We start from the raw sequence: 16,223 nt of genomic DNA, 5'->3' as shown, positions 1-16,223 counted from the left end.
AAAAATAAACTATTAACGCTTTTTGAAAGCATGCTTACTTTGCAGCATTTTTCCACACCGGCCTAAAACTTTTGCACAGTACTGTATATATACAGTGGTGCTTGAAAATTTGTGAACCCTTCAGAATATTCTATATTTCTGCAGAAATTTTGCTTAAAACTAACTGATTTTCACACAAGTCCTAAAAGTAGATAAAGAGAGCCAAATCAAACATGAAACGAAAAAATTAGACATGCTCATTTTCTCTTACGTCCTAGAGTATGCTGGGGACTCCGTAAGGACCATGGGGGTATAGACGGGCTCCGCAGGAGACATGGGCACTACAAAGAACTTTAGAATGGGTGTGCACTGGCTCCTCCCTCTATGCCCTTCCTCCAGACCTCAGTTAGATCCTGTGCCCAGAGGAGATTGGGTGCATTACAGGGGAGCTCTCCTGAGTTTCTCTAATAAAGAATTTTGTTAGGTTTTTTATTTTCAGGGAGCACTGCTGGCAACAGGCTCCCTGCATCGTGGGACTGAGGAGAGAGAAGCAGACCTACTTAAGTGATAGGCTCTGCTTCTTAGGCTACTGGACACCATTAGCTCCAGAGGGAGTTGGAACGCAGGTCTCCCCTCGCTGTTCGTCCCAGAGCCGCGCCGCCGTCCTCCTCGCAGAGCCGGAAGATAGAAGCCGGGTGAGTATGAGAAGAAAAGAAGACTTCAAGGCGGCAGAAGACTTCAGATCTTCACTGAGTAATGCTTCAGTGGTAATGCTGCGTGCCATTGCTCCCACAATCTACAAACACTAGCGGGCACTGATGGGTGCAGGGCGCAGGGGGGGCGCCCTGGGCAGCAATAAAAACCTCTAAATCTGGCATTATAAGGTTAGACACTGCGGAGGCAGTAATTCTATAAATCCCCCGCCAGTGTTGTGATACTTTGAGCGGGACCGAAGCCTGCCGCTGGAGGGGGCGGAGCTTGGTCCCTCAGCACTAACCAGCGCCATTTTCTCCACAGAGATCTGCAGAGAAGCTGGCTTCCCGGTCTCTCCCCTGCTGAACACGGTGACACAGGGCTGAAAAGAGGAGGGGGGGCACTTGTAAGGCGCAGTGAGTGTATTAACACAGTGATTAAGATAAAAGCGCTATTATCTGGGAGATTATTTTCCAGTGTCAGTTGGCGCTGGGTGTGTGCTGGCATACTCTCTCTCTGTCTCTCCAAAGGGCCTTATTGGGGAACTGTCTCCTTATAACTATATCTCTGTGTGGGGTGGGTGTCGGTACGAGTGTGTCGGCATGTCTGATGCGGAAGGCTCAGCTAAGGAGGAGGTGGAGCAGATGATTGTGGTGTCTCCGTCGGCAACGCCGACTCATGATTGGATGGACATATGGGATGTTTTAAATGCAAATGTGACCTTATTACATAAGAGATTGGACAAAGCAGAGTCCAGAGAAAAAGCTGGGAGTCAATCCACCGCTTCGACTGGGTCACCGGGCCCTTCTGGGTCTCAAAAACGTCCCCTATCCCAAATAGCAGACACTGATACGGACACGGATTCTGACTCCAATGTCGACTACGATGATGCAAGGTTACACCCAAGGGTGGCCAAACGTATTCATTATATGATTATTGCAATAAAAATAAGATTTTACTTACCGGTAAATCTATTTCTCGTAGTCCGTAGTGGATGCTGGGGACTCCGTAAGGACCATGGGGAATAGACGGGCTCCGCAGGAGACAGGGCACTTTAGAATTAGGAATACTGGTGTGCACTGGCTCCTCCCTCTATGTCCCTCCTCCAGACCTCAGTTAAGGAAACTGTGCCCGGAAGAGCTGACAGTACAAGAAAAGGATTTTGGAATCCAGGGTAAGACTCATACCAGCCATACCAATCACACCGTATAACTCGTGATAAACTTACCCAGTTAACAGTATGAACAACAACAGAGCATCAGATAACCCTGATGCAACCATAAGATAACCCTTATTTAAGCAATAACTATATACAAGTATTGCAGAAGAAGTCCGCACTTGGGACGGGCGCCCAGCATCCACTACGAACTACGAGAAATAGATTTACCGGTAAGTAAAATCTTATTTTCTCTAACGTCCTAGTGGATGCTGGGGACTCCGTAAGGACCTTGGGGATTATACCAAAGCTCCCAAACGGGCGGGAGAGTGCGGATGACTCTGCAGCACCGAATGAGCAAACACAAGGTCCTCCTCAGCCAGGGTATCAAACTTGTAGAACTTTGCAAAAGTGTTTGAACCCGACCAAGTAGCTGCTCGGCAAAGCTGTAATGCCGAGACCCCTCGGGCAGCCGCCCAAGAAGAGCCCACCTTCCTTGTGGAATGGGCTTTTACTGATTTTGGAGGCGGAAATCCAGCCGCAGAATGAGCCTGCTGAATCGTGTAACAGATCCAGCGAGCAATAGTTTGCTTTGAAGCAGGAGCACCCAGCTTGTTGGATGCATACAGGATAAACAGCGACTCAGTTTTCCTGACTCCAGCCGTTCCGGCTGCATAAACCTTCAAAGCCCTGACTACATCTAGTAACTTGGCATCCTCCAAGTCACGAGTAGCCACAGGCACCACAATAGGTTGGTTCAAATGAAAAGATGACACCACTTTTGGCAGAAATTGCGGACGAGTCCGTAATTCTGCCCTGTCCATATGGAAAACCAGATAGGGGCTTTTATGTGACAAAGCCGCCCATTCTGACACACGCCTAGCCGAAGCTAAGGCCAATAGCATGACCACCTTCCACGTGAGATATTTTAACTCCACGGTTTTAAGTGGCTCAAACCAGTGTGATTTCAGGAAACTCAACACCACGTTAAGATCCCAAGGTGCCACTGGTGGCACAAAAGGGGGCTGAATATGCAGCACTCCCTTTACAAACGTCTGAACTTCAGGATGAGAAGCCAGTTCCTTTTGAAAGAAAATGGATAGGGCTGAAATCTGGACCTTAATGGACCCCAATTTTAAGCCCAAAGTCACTCCCGACTGTAGGAAGTGAAGGAAACGGCCCAGCTGGAATTCCTCTGTAGGGGCATTCCTGGCCTCACACCAAGCAACATATTTTCGCCATATACGGTGATAATGTTTAGCCGTCACGTCCTTCCTAGCCTTTATTAGCGTAGGAATAACCTCATCCGGAATACCTTTTTCTGCTAGGATCCGGCGTTCAACCGCCATGCCGTCAAACGCAGCCGCGGTAAGTCTTGGAACAGACAGGGCCCCTGTTGCAACAGATCCTGTCTGAGAGGCAGAGGCCATGGGTCCTCTGTGAGCATTTCTTGCAGTTCCGGATACCAAGTTCTTCTTGGCCAGTCCGGAACAATGAGTATTGTTCTCACTCCTCATTTTCTTACGATTCTCAGCACCTTGGGTATGAGAGTAAGAGGAGGAAACACATACACCGACTGGAACACCCACGGTGTCACTAGTGCGTCCACAGCTATTGCCTTAGGGTCTCTTGACCTGGCGCAATACATTTGTAGCTTTTGTTGAGTCGGGATGCCATCATGTCCACCTGTGGCAGTTCCCAACGACTTGTAATCTGTGTGAAGACTTCTTGATGAAGTCCCCACTCTCCCGGGTGGAGGTCGTGCCTGCTGAGGAAGTCTGCTTCCCAGTTGTCCACTCCCGGAATGAACACTGCTGACAGTGCTTTTACGTGATCCTCCGCCCAGCGAAGAATTCTGGTGGCTTCCGCCATCGCCACCCTGCTCCTTGTGCCACCTTGGCGGTTTACATGAGCCACTGCGGTGATGTGGGCTGACTGAATCAGCACCGGTTGGTTGCGAAGCAGAGGCTCCGCTTGACTTAGGGCGTTGTATATGGCCCTTAGTTCCAAGATATTGATGTGCAGACAAGTCTCCTGACTTGACCACAGACCCTGGAAATTTCTTCCCTGTGTGACTGCCCCCCACCCTCGGAGGCTTGCATCCGTGGTCACCAGGACCCAGTCCTGAATGCCGAACCTGCGACCCTCGAGAAGGTGAGCACTCTGCAGCCACCACAGCAGAGACACCCCGGCCCTGGGGGATAGGGTGATCAGCCGCTGCATCTGAAGATGCGATCCGGATCACTTGTCCAACAGATCCCACTGAAAGGTCCTCGCATGGAACCTGCCGAAGGGAATGGCTTCGTATGACGCCACCATCTTTCCCAGGACTCGCGTGCATTGATGCACCGACACCTGTTTTGGTTTTAAGAGGTCTCTGACCAGAGTCACGAGCTTCTGAGCCTTCTCCGCCGGGAGAAAAACCTTCTTCTGGTCTGTGTCCAGAATCATGCCCAGGAAGGGCAGACGCATTGTAGGAATCAGCTGCGACTTTGGAATATTCAGAATCCAGCCGTGCTATTGCAACACTTCCCGAGAGTGTGCTACACTGATCAGCAACTGCTCTCTGGACCTCGCCTTTATGAGGAGATCGTCCAAGTATGGGATAATTGTGACTCCTTGCTTTCGCAGAAGCACCATCATTTCTGCCATTACCTTGGTAAATATTCTCGGTGCCGTGGACAGACCAAACGGCAACGTCTGGAATTGGTAATGACAGTCCTGTACCACAAATCTGAGGTACTCCTGATGAGGTGGATAAATGGGGACATGCAGGTAAGCATCCTTTATGTCCAGAGACACCATAAAATCCCCCTCTTCCAGGCTTGCAATGACCGCTCTGAGCGATTCCATCTTGAACTTGAACCTTTTCAGGTAAATGTTCCGGGATTTTAAATTCAATATGGGTCTGACCGAACCGTCCGGTTTCGGTACCACAAACATTGTGGAATAGTAACCCCTTCCCTGTTGAAGGAGGGGAACCCTTACCACCACCTGCTGGAGATATAATTTGTGAATTGCCGCTAACACTATTTCCCTCTCTATGGGGGAAGCTGGCAGGGCCGATTTGAGGTAACGGTGCGGGGGCATCACTTCGAATTCCAGCTTGTATCCCTGAGACACAATCTGTATAGCCCAGGGATCCACCCGTGAGCGAACCCACCGGTGGCTGAAATTTCGGAGACGCGCCCCCACCGATCCTGGCTCCACCTGTGGAGCCCCAGCGTCATGTGGTGGATTTAGTGGAACTGGGGAGGACTTCTGTTCCTGGGAACTAGCTGTATTGTGCAGCTTCTTTCCTCTACCCCTGCCTCTGGCAAGAAAGGACGCACCTTGGACTTTCTTGCCTCTTTGCGAACGAAAGGACTGCATTTGGTAATATGGTGCTTTCTTAGGCCGTGAGGGGATATATGGCAAAAAATTTGACTTCCCAGCCGTAGCTGTGGAAACTAGGCCCGAGAGACCGTCCCCAAACAATTCCTCACCCTTATAAGGTAAAACCTCCATGTGCCTTTTTGAGTCGGCATCACCTGTCCATTGCCGAGTCCACAGGACCCTTCTGGCAGAAATCGACATTGCATTTATTCTAGAGCCCAGTAGGCTAATGTCTCTCTGGGCATCTCTCATATATAGGACAGCGTCTTTTATATGCCCCAGGGTCAGTAATATAGTATCCTTGTCCAAGGTATCAAGTTCTTCAGATAAAGTATCTGTCCATGCTGCTACAGCACTACACATCCAGGCCGACGCAATTGCCGGCCTTAGTATGGTACCTGAATGTGTATAAACGGACTCCAGGATACCTTCCTGCTTTCTATCCGCAGGATCTTTTAGGGTGGCCGTATCCTGTGACGGCAGGGCTACCTTCTTAGATAAGCGTGTCAAAGCTTTGTCTGCCCTAGGGGAGGATTCCCAGCGTAACCTGTCCACTGGCGGGAAAGGATACGCCATAAGCAACCGTTTGGAAATCTGCATTTTTCTATCTGGAGATTCCCAAGCTTTTTTACATAACTCATTTAACTCATGTGAAGGGGGAAAGGTCACCTCATGCCTTTTTTCCCCAAACATATAAACCCTCTTGTCAGGGACTGGGTTTTCCTCTGAGATGTGCAATACATCCTTCATTGCTATAATCATGTAGCGGTTGGCTTTAGCCATTTTAGGCTGCAACTTTGCATCATCGCCATCGACACTGGAGTCAGAATCCGTGTCGATATCTGTGTCAACAATTTGGGATAGTGGGCGCTTCTGAGACCCTGACAGCCTCTGCGCTGTAGGATCAGGCATGGGTTGAGACCCTGACTGTCCCAAGGCTTCAGCTTTATCCAACCTTTTATGCAAGGAAGTAACATTATCATTTAAAATCTTCCACATATCCATCCAATCGGGTGTCGGCGCCGATCCCACATTCATTTGTACCTGCTCTGCTTCCACATCCTCGTCAAACATGTCGACACAAGCGTACCGACGCACCACACACACAGGGGATGCTCTATTTGAGGACAGAACCCCCACAAGGCCTTTTGGAGAGACAGAGAGAGAGTATGCCAGCACACACCCCAGCGCTATATGACCCAGGAATTACACAGTAACTTAGTGTTTACCCAGTAGCTGCTCTATATACTGATTTTGCGCTAAATTTATGTGCCCCCCCTCTCTTTTTACCCTCTTTCTACCGTGAATCTGCAGGGGAGAGCCTGGGGAGCTTCCTCTCAGTGGCGCTGTGGAGAGAAAATGGCGCTGGTGAGTGCTGAGGAAGAAGCCCCGCCCCCTCAGCGGCGGGCTTCTGTCCCGCGATTTTGTGTAAAATAATGGCGGGGGCTCATGCATATATACAGTGCCCAACTGTATATATGCTGCTTTTTGCCAAGAGGTTCTCAATTGCTGCCCAGGGCGCCCCCCCCTGCGCCCTGCACCCTGCACCCTACAGTGACCGGAGTGTGTGGGTTTAATGTGGGAGCAATGGCGCACAGCTGCCGTGCTGTGCGCTACCTCATATGAAGACTGGAGTCTTCTGCCACCGCTTTTGACGTCTTCTTGCTTCTCACGCCGGCTTCTGGCTCTGCGAGGGGGACGGCGGCGCGGCTCCGGGATCGGACAACCAAGGGTGCGTTCCTGTGTTCGATCCCTCTGGAGCTAATGGTGTCCAGTAGCCTAAGAAGCATGACCTATCCGCAGTTAGCAGGGCTGCTTCTCTCCCCTCAGTCCCACGTAGCAGAGAGTCTGTTGCCAGCAGATCTCTCTGAAAAAAAATCCTAACAAAATACTTTCTATTTAGCAAGCTCAGGAGAGCTCACTAAGGTGCACCCAGCTCGTCCGGGCACAGATTCAAACTGAGGTCTGGAGGAGGGACATAGAGGGAGGAGCCAGTGCACACCAGTATTCCTAATTCTTTCTTAAAGTGCCCTGTCTCCTGCGGAGCCCGTCTATTCCCCATGGTCCTTACGGAGTCCCCAGCATCCACTAGGACGTTAGAGAAAGATGTTTTGCATATCACAGATGACCCCTCGGTCCCTGACACGAGGGTGCGCATGTATAAGGAAAAGAAACCTGAGGTAACCTTTCCCCCATCTCATGAGCTTAACGAGTTTTTTGGAAAAGCTTGGGAAACTCCAGATAAAAAACTGCAGATTCCCAAAAGGATTCTTATGGCGTATCCTTTCCCTGCACAGGACAGGGTACGTTGGGAATCCTCACCCAGGGTGGACCAGGCTTTAACACGCCTGTCCAAGAAGGTGGCGCTACCGTCTCCGGATACCTCAGCCCTCAAGGATCCTGCTGATCGTAGACAGGAAACTACTTTAAAGTCTATTTATGCGCATACAGGTGCTTTGCTCAGACCGGCAATAGCATCGGCATGGGTGTGTAGTGCAGTTGCAGCTTGGACAGATATCTTGTCAGCTGACCGTGATACCCTAGATAGGGATACCATTTTATTGACCTTAGGCCACATTAAAGATGCAGTCTTATATATGAGGGACGCTCAACGAGACTTTGGGCTGCTAGGTTCGAGAGCCAACGCCATGGCGATTTCTGCTAGGCGAGCCCTGTGGACCCGCCAATGGACGGGTGATGCCGACTCAAAGAAGCATATGGAGGTTTTGCCATACAAAGGTGAAGTTTTATTTGGGGAAGGTCTCGCGGACCTGGTTGCCACTGCTACCGCAGGTGAATCTACCTTTTTGCCTTTTGTTCCCCCACAGCAAAAGAAAACTCCACAATATCAGATGCAGTCATTTCGGTCGCATAAGTCCAGAAGAGGTCAGGGCTCATCTTTCCTCGCCAGAGGTAAGGGTAGAGGAAAGAGAGCACCTGCTCCAGCTAGTTCCCAGGAGCAGAAGTCCTCCCCGGCTTCTACTAAATCCACCGCATGACGCTGAGGCTCCACTGAGTGAGTCCGCACCGGTGGGGGCATGTCTTCGACTCTTCAGCCAGGTCTGGGTTCTGTCAGACGTGGATCCTTGGGCGATGGATATTGTATCCCAAGGCTACAAACTGGAATTCGAAGAGGTGCCCCCACGCCGATTTTTCAAGTCGGCCTTGCCAGCTTCTTCCCCAGAGAGGGAAGTAGTGTTAGCTGCAATTCAAAAGCTGTGTCAACAGCAAGTGATTGTCAAGGTTCCCATAGTCCAACAGGGGAAAGGGTACTATTCGACCCTGTTCGTGGTCCCGAAGCCGCATGGTTCGGTCAGACCCATTTTAAATCTAAAATCTCTAAACCTGTACTTGAAAAAGTTCAAATTCAAGATGGAATCGCTCCGGGTTGTGATCTCCAGTCTGGAAGGGGGGGATTTTATGGTGTCACTCGACATAAAGGATGCATACCTTCATGTCCCCATATATCCTCCTCATCAGGCGTACCTGAGATTCGCTGTACAGGACTGTCATTACCAGTTTCAGACGTTGCCGTTTGGGCTTTCCACGGCCCCGAGGATTTTCACCAAGGTGATGGCGGAGATGATGGTGCTCCTGCGCAGACAGGGAGTCACAATTATCCCATACTTGGACAATCTTCTGATAAAAGCAAAATTGAGAGATCAATTGCAGAAGAGCGTGTTGCTCTCCCTGAGAGTGCTACAACAACACGGTTGGATTGTCAATCTGCCAAAGTCACAATTGATTCCAACGACTCGACTATAATTCCTAGGCATGATTCTGGACACGGAACAAAAGAAGGTTTTACTACCGATGTAAAAAGCCCAGGACCTCCAGAACATGGTCAGAGACTTGCTAAAACCAAAAAGAGTGTCTGTTCGTCAATGCACTCGAGTTCTGGGGAAAATGGTGGCAGCCGACGAGGCCATCCCCTTCGGCAGGTTTCATGCAAGGACGTTTCAGTGGGACCTCCTGGACAAGTGGTCCAGGTCCCACCTTCAAATACATCAGAAAATAACCCTGTCCCCCAGGGCCAGGGTGTCTCTCCTGTGGTGGCTGCAAAGTGCTCACCTTCTAGAGGGTCGCAGGTTCGGCATTCAAGACTGGGTTCTGGTGACCACGGACGCGAGCCTCCGAGGATGGGGAGCAGTCACACATGGAAGAAATTTTCAGGGGCTATGGTCAAGCCAGGAGGCTTGTCTACACATCAACGTACTGGAATTGAGGGCCATATACAATGGCCTACGACAAGCGGAGAATCTACTTCGCGACCTACCGGTTCTGATTCAATCAGACAACGTCACAGCCGTGGCTCATGTAAACCGCCAAGGCGGGACAAGAAGCAGAGTGTCAATGGCGGAAGCCACCAGGATTCTTCGCTGGGCCGAAAATCACGTAAGCGCTGTGTCAGCGGTCTTCATTCCAGGAGTGGACAACTGGGAAGCAGACTTCCTCAGCAGACACGATCTCCATCCAGGAGAGTGGGGACTTCATCAAGACGTTTTTACAGAGATAACAAGTCTTTGGGGAATTCCTCACATAGACATGATGGCGTCACGCCTCAAAAAGAAACTTCAGAGGTATTGTGCCAGGTCAAGGGACCCTCAGGCAGTAGCGGTGGACGCCCTGGTGACACCTTGGGTGTTTCAGTCAGTCTATGTGTTCCCCCCTCTTCCTCTCATCTCAAAAATATTGAGAATCATAAGACAAAAAAGAGTGAAAACAATCCTCATTGTTCCAGATTGGCCTCGAAGGGCCTGGTATCAGATCTTCAGGAGATGCTCACAGAAGATCCATGGCCTCTTCCTCTCAGGGAGGACTTGTTACAACAGGGGCCCTGTCTGTTCCAAGACTTACTGCGGTTACGTTTGACGGCATGGCGGTTGAACACCGAATCCTAGCTGGGAAAGGTATTCCGGAGGAAGTCATCCCTACTCTGATAAAGGCTAGGAAAGAGGTGACGGCAAAACATTATCACCGTATCTGGAGGAAATATGTTTCTTGGTGTGAAGCCAAGAATGCTCCTACGGAAGATTTCCATCTGGGCCGTTTTCTCCTCTTTCTACAGACGAGTGGATATGGGCCTAAAATTATGCTCCATTAAGGTACAGATTTCGTCCCTGTCTATTTTCTTTCAGAAGGAATTGGCTTCTCTCCCAGAAGTCCAGACTTTTGTAAAGGGAGTGCTGCACATCCAGCCTCCTTTTGTGCCCCCAGTGGCACCTTGGGACCTTAACGTGGTGTTACAGTTCCTGAAGTCTCACTGGTTTGAACCTCTTCAAAAGGTTGAATTGAAATTTCTCACTTGGAAGGTGGTCATGTTGTTGGCCTTGGCATCTGCAAGACGGGTGTCAGAATTGGCGGCCTTGTCTCACAAGACCCCTATTTGACCTTCCATGTGGATAGAGCAGAGTTGAGGACTCGTCCTCAATTTTTGCCTAGGGTGGTTTCCTCATTTCATATGAACCAACCTATTGTGGTGCCTGTGGCTACGGGTGACTTGGAGGATTCCAAGTCCCTGGATGTAGTCAGGGCTTTAAAAATCTATGTAGCCAGGACGGCTCGGGTTAGGAAAACAGAAGCACTGTTTGTCCTGTATGCAGCCAACAAAGTTGGCGCTCCTGCTTCGAAGCAAACTATTGCTCGCTGGATCTGTAACACGATTCATCAGGCTCATTCTACGGCAGGATTGCCATTAACAAATTCAGTAAAGGCCCATTCCACTAGAAAGGTGGCCTCTTCTTGGGCGGCTGCCCGAGGCGTCTCGGCTTTACAGCTTTGCCGAGCAGCTACCTGGTCAGGTTCAAACACTTTTGCAAAGTTCTATAAGTTTGATACCCTGGCTGATGAAGACCTTGCGTTTGCTTAGTCGGTGCGGCAGAGTCGTCTGCACTCTCCCGCCCGGTCTGGAGCTTTGGTATAAACCCCATGGTCCTTACGAAGTCCCCAGCATCCTCTAGGACGTAAGAGAAAATAAGATTTTAAACCTACCGGTAAATCTTTTTCTCCTAGTCCGTAGAGGATGCTGGGCACCCGTCCCAGTGCGGACAAAATCTGCAAGGCTTGTATATAGTTGTTGCTTCCATAAGGGTTATGTTACAGTTGAGATCAGTCTTTAGCTGATACTGTTTTTGTTCATACTGTTTACTGGTTGCGTATATTCCAGGTTATACGGTGTGGATGGTGTGGGCTGGTATAAATCTTGCCCTTAGATTAACAAAATCCTTTCCTCGTATTGTCCATCTCCTCTGGGCACAGTTTCTTTAACTGAGGTCTGGAGGAGGGGCATAGAGGGAGGAGCCAGTGCACACCCATTCTAAAGTTCTTTGTAGTGCCCATGTCTCCTGCGGAGCCCGTCTATACCCCCATGGTCCTTACGGAGTCCCCAGCATCCTCTACGGACTAGGAGAAAAAGATTTACCGATAGGTTTAAAATCTTATTTTTTTATTGAGGAAAATTATCCAATATCCTATATCTGTGACTGGCAAAAGTATGTAAACCTTTAGACTTAGCAAATATTTTAAAGGTGAAATTAGAGTCAGGTATTTTCAATCTATGGGATGACAATCAGGTGTGAGTGGACAACCAGTCTTTTTAAAAGCACATGAATCTATCAAAGTCTGATGTTCACAACACATGTTTGTGTATCATGCCATGAATAAAGGAGAATTCTGAGGACCTCATAAGAAGAGTTGTTGATGCTCATCAGACTGGAAAAGGTTACAAAACCATCTCTAAAGAGTTTGGACTCCAACAATCAGACAGACTGTGTACAAATGGAGGAAATTCCAGACCATTATTACCTTCCCCAGGAGTGGTTCACCAACAAAGATCACGCCAAGAGCAAGGCATTTAATAGTTTGCAAGGTCACAAAGGAACCCAATGTAACCTCTAAGCAACTGATGGCCTTTCTGACATTAGCTGTTGTTATGTTCATGAGTCCACCATCAGGAGGACACTGAACAACAATGGTGTGCATGGCAGGATTGCAAGGAGAAAGCCGCTGCTATCCAAAAATAACATTGCTGTCCATCTACAGTTTGCTAAAGATCACCTAGACAAGCCAGAAGGCTATTGGAACAATGTTTTGTGGACAGATGAGTCCAAGATAGATTTTTGGTTTGAATTAGAAGTGTTATTCTTTGACAAAGGAGAACACCGCATTCCAGCATAAAACCTCATGCCATCTGTGAAACACGGTTGTGTTAGTATCATGGTTTGAACCTGTTTTGCTGGCCCAGGACAACTTAACATTATTGATGGGGCAATGAATTCTGAATTATACCAGAATATTCTAAAGGAAAATGTCAGGACATCTGTCTATGAGCTGCATCTCAAAAGAACACGGGTCTCTTTTTCAAACACTCCCAATAAGGGTTCCTACTCATACTCTTTGTGCTTGTGAATTTTCATTTGGTAAATTTATTTGGAACCACAAAAAAGCGTGGGTAAGGTGAAACAACTTAGCTTAAAATACACAAACTGGAGGTCTTGGCTTACCTATCCTCCTGCGCTACTACACTACGACCTGTCTTAGATGATTGCATGGCACTCCCCTCGACACACTAAAAAGTGGGTTGACCTGGAAAGCAGTTTGGCTGGTGTTCCTTCAATTTTTCTTATTTACCATGGTTGCCTCGCAAGCATTATACACAAGCTACCATTTTCTCTCCCACAGTGGAGTTAACTATACAAACTTGGGTGTCCCTCAATAAGAAGTTGAAGCTTACCACTTCCCCATCTCCCTTAACCCCTCTTTGGTTTAACCCAGCTTTTCCACCGGGACTCTCTCCCTCGATGACTCTTCTCTGGACTTCAGCGGGAATCACAAGCGTTCACCATATTACAGGAATGCACGCTTTACATTAATTCACTGACTGACAAGAAAAATTCGGAAATCCTAACTCCTTACATTTCCAATACTTACAAATTCATAATTTTATACTATCCCTTCACCTATCTTATCCACAGCAAATCCCTACCTATTTAGAAAGATTCTGCATCTACAGGCCCACTGTTAAAGGTGCTATCTCAATTTAATATAATTCTATTTTGACATTAGATCCTCCCCCTACTGAACCTCATGAACAGGCCTGGGAGATAGACTTAGGGCTACATATGGAAAATGAGGATTGGGATTCAATTTGTACAGCGATATCCAAATCTTCTATAAGTGTGGCCATATGTGAAAACTCATATAAGGTCTATACTAGATGGTACCTAGATCCTGAGAAACTACATTCAATTTATCCAAGCACTTCTAATTAATGTTGGAGAAATTGTGGGCAAGTGGGTTCATTTTACCACATTTGGTGGTCTTGCCTAGTGATTACCCATTATTTGGGATATGGTTAGCTCCCTTCTTACTACTTTGCTGAGCTCATAACCCCCTTCTGCAAATTTACTACTATGTGCCCCAGTCGTAAAATATATCCAAAGATTCAAACAAATTGATTCTCCATATCTTGTGTGCCGCTAAATATCAAATAGCACATAATTGGAACTACTGAATAGAAATTGGTTCATCTCAAAGCTGTAAAATATTACAAGTCTACATAATGTATAAGTACAAATATTTCACTCCATATGGCTTCCTTGGTAAAGGCTTCACAATATTCCCATTCTGGGTCTCAGCTAAAGTCTTGACCCCCATCTGTCCTCCCCCTCTTTGCTTTTATTTTTATCCCAACTTGTCAGGGAGCTTCACCTTTCACCTTTACCCCTCCCCTTCTACTTCCCTTTCCTCTCCATAATTCTCTATGCCTAAAATCTCTTTCTAATAATGCGTTCAGTCCTCCTTCAAACTGCCTTATAGGCACTTTTTCTCTACTGATATACACTACTGATATACAAGAGTAAATGTAGGATGGTAACGTCTCTTTGTAGATGGATCATCAATGTTTACCTGTTGAACACATGCTCTTAAACCACATTCCGTGTATTACCCTTCATTTTTGTTCAGAGATGTTTTAGTTGATTTTGATGCTCTTTCTTTATTATTTTACATGTGTCTAACCAATTGCACAGTTTTCCTTGGCTTACGTTTATTATTGGTTAGTTCCAAAATGACATCTCTATGATTGCCTATTTTATCAATAAAAACTTTATGATAAAAAAATCCTGGGTCATGCAGCAAGACAATGACCCAAAGCACACGTCATTCGACCAAAAATAGGATTTTAATTACCTACCGGTAAATCCTTTTCTCGTAGTCCGTAGAGGATACTGGTGTTCCATTTAGTACTATGGGGTATAGACAGGTCCACTAGGAGCCATGGGCACTTTAAGAATTTGATAGTGTGGGCTAGCTCCTCCCTCTATGCCCCTCCTACCAGACTCAGTCTAGGAAACTGTGCCCGAGGAGACGGACATACTTTGAGAGAAGGATAGATAAAGATAGTGGTGAGATTTCGAACCAGCACACACAAACAGAGGAAAGTTATGCCAGCCCAACTTTAAGCAGGAACAGCAACAGCTGAACCAACAATACTGAACCAAGTAAAAGTGCAGGAAACACGAAGCACCGGGCGAGCGCCCAGTATCCGCTATGGACTACGAGTAAAGGATTTACCAGTAGGTAATTAAAATCCTATTTTCTCTTTGTCCTAGAGGATACTGGGGTTCCATTGACCATGGGATTGTACCAAAGCTCCCAATCTGGGTGGGAGAGTGCTGAGGTTCCTGCAGAACTGATTGACCAAACTGAAGGTCCGCAGAGGCCAAAGTATTGAACTTGTAAAACTTAGCAAACGTGTTCGAACCAGACCAAGTCGCTGCTCGGCAGAGCTGTAAAGCCGAGACACCCCGGGCAGACACCCAGGAAAAACCCACTGACCTAGTAGAGTGGGCCTGTACAGATTTTAGTACCGGCAAGTCTGCCGTGGCATAAGCATTCTGGATAGTGAGCCTGATCCAGCGTGCAATGGACTGCTTTGAAGCAGGACATCCAATTTTATTGGGATCATAGAGAATGAACAGCGAGTCGGATTTCTTGTGACGAGCTGTCCTCTTTATGTATACTTTCAAAGCCCTCACAACATCCAAAGACTTTGAATTAGCGAAAGTGTCAGTGATAACCAGAACCACAATAGGTTGGTTGATGTGAAACGCTGACACCACTTTCGGAAGAAATTGCTGACAAGTTCTGAGTTCAGCTCTGTCCTCATGGAAAATAAAATAGGGGCTCTTGTGAGACAAAACCCCCAGCTCCAACACACATCTTGCTGAAGCCAAGGCCAACAGTGTGACGGTCTTCCCCGTAAGATATTTTACGTCCACTTCCTGTAATGGTTCAAACCAGTCCGATTGGAGGAACTGCAGCACCAAATTGAGATCCCAAGGTGCCGTGGTAGGCACAAAGGGAGGTTGGATGCGCAAAACACATTTCAAGAACATCTGGACCTCAGGGAGAGTAGCCAATTGTTTCTGAAAGAAAATGGACAAGGCCGAAATCTGGATTTTTATGGAGCCCAGACGTAGGTCCACATCCACACCTGTCTGCAGAAAAAGCAGGAAACGTCCCAGGTGAAATTCCACCGCAGAATAAGTTTTGCTCTCACACCAAGAGACATTACCCCCTTCCTGGCTTGGATCATAGTCAGGATAACTTTGTTAGGGATCCCTCTTCTGGCTAGAATCAGCCATTCAACTTCCATGCCGTCAAACGTAGCTGCTGTAAGTCCTGATGGATGAACGGGCCCTGTTGCAGAAGATCCTCGCAAAGAGGTAAAAGCCATGGATCTTCTAGTAGTATCTCCAGAAGGTCCGCGTACCAGGCCCTTCTTGGCCAGTCGGAGCAATGAGTATTGCTTGAACCTTTTCTTTTTAGAATTCATGGGATCAGAGGAAGTGGAGGAAACACGTACACCATCTGATCGACCCATGGAGACGTCAGAGCGTCTACCACCACTGCCTATAGGTCTCTCAACTTGGAACAATACCTCTTCTTGTTGAGATGAGAGGCTATCATGTCGATTTGTGGATATCCCCACCGACATGTCAAGCACCTGAACACTACC

This window comes from Pseudophryne corroboree, chromosome 1, assembly GCF_028390025.1.
Source record: "Pseudophryne corroboree isolate aPseCor3 chromosome 1, aPseCor3.hap2, whole genome shotgun sequence".
Taxonomy (NCBI): Eukaryota; Metazoa; Chordata; class Amphibia; order Anura; family Myobatrachidae; genus Pseudophryne; species Pseudophryne corroboree.
This window is presented reverse-complemented; position numbering follows the sequence as displayed.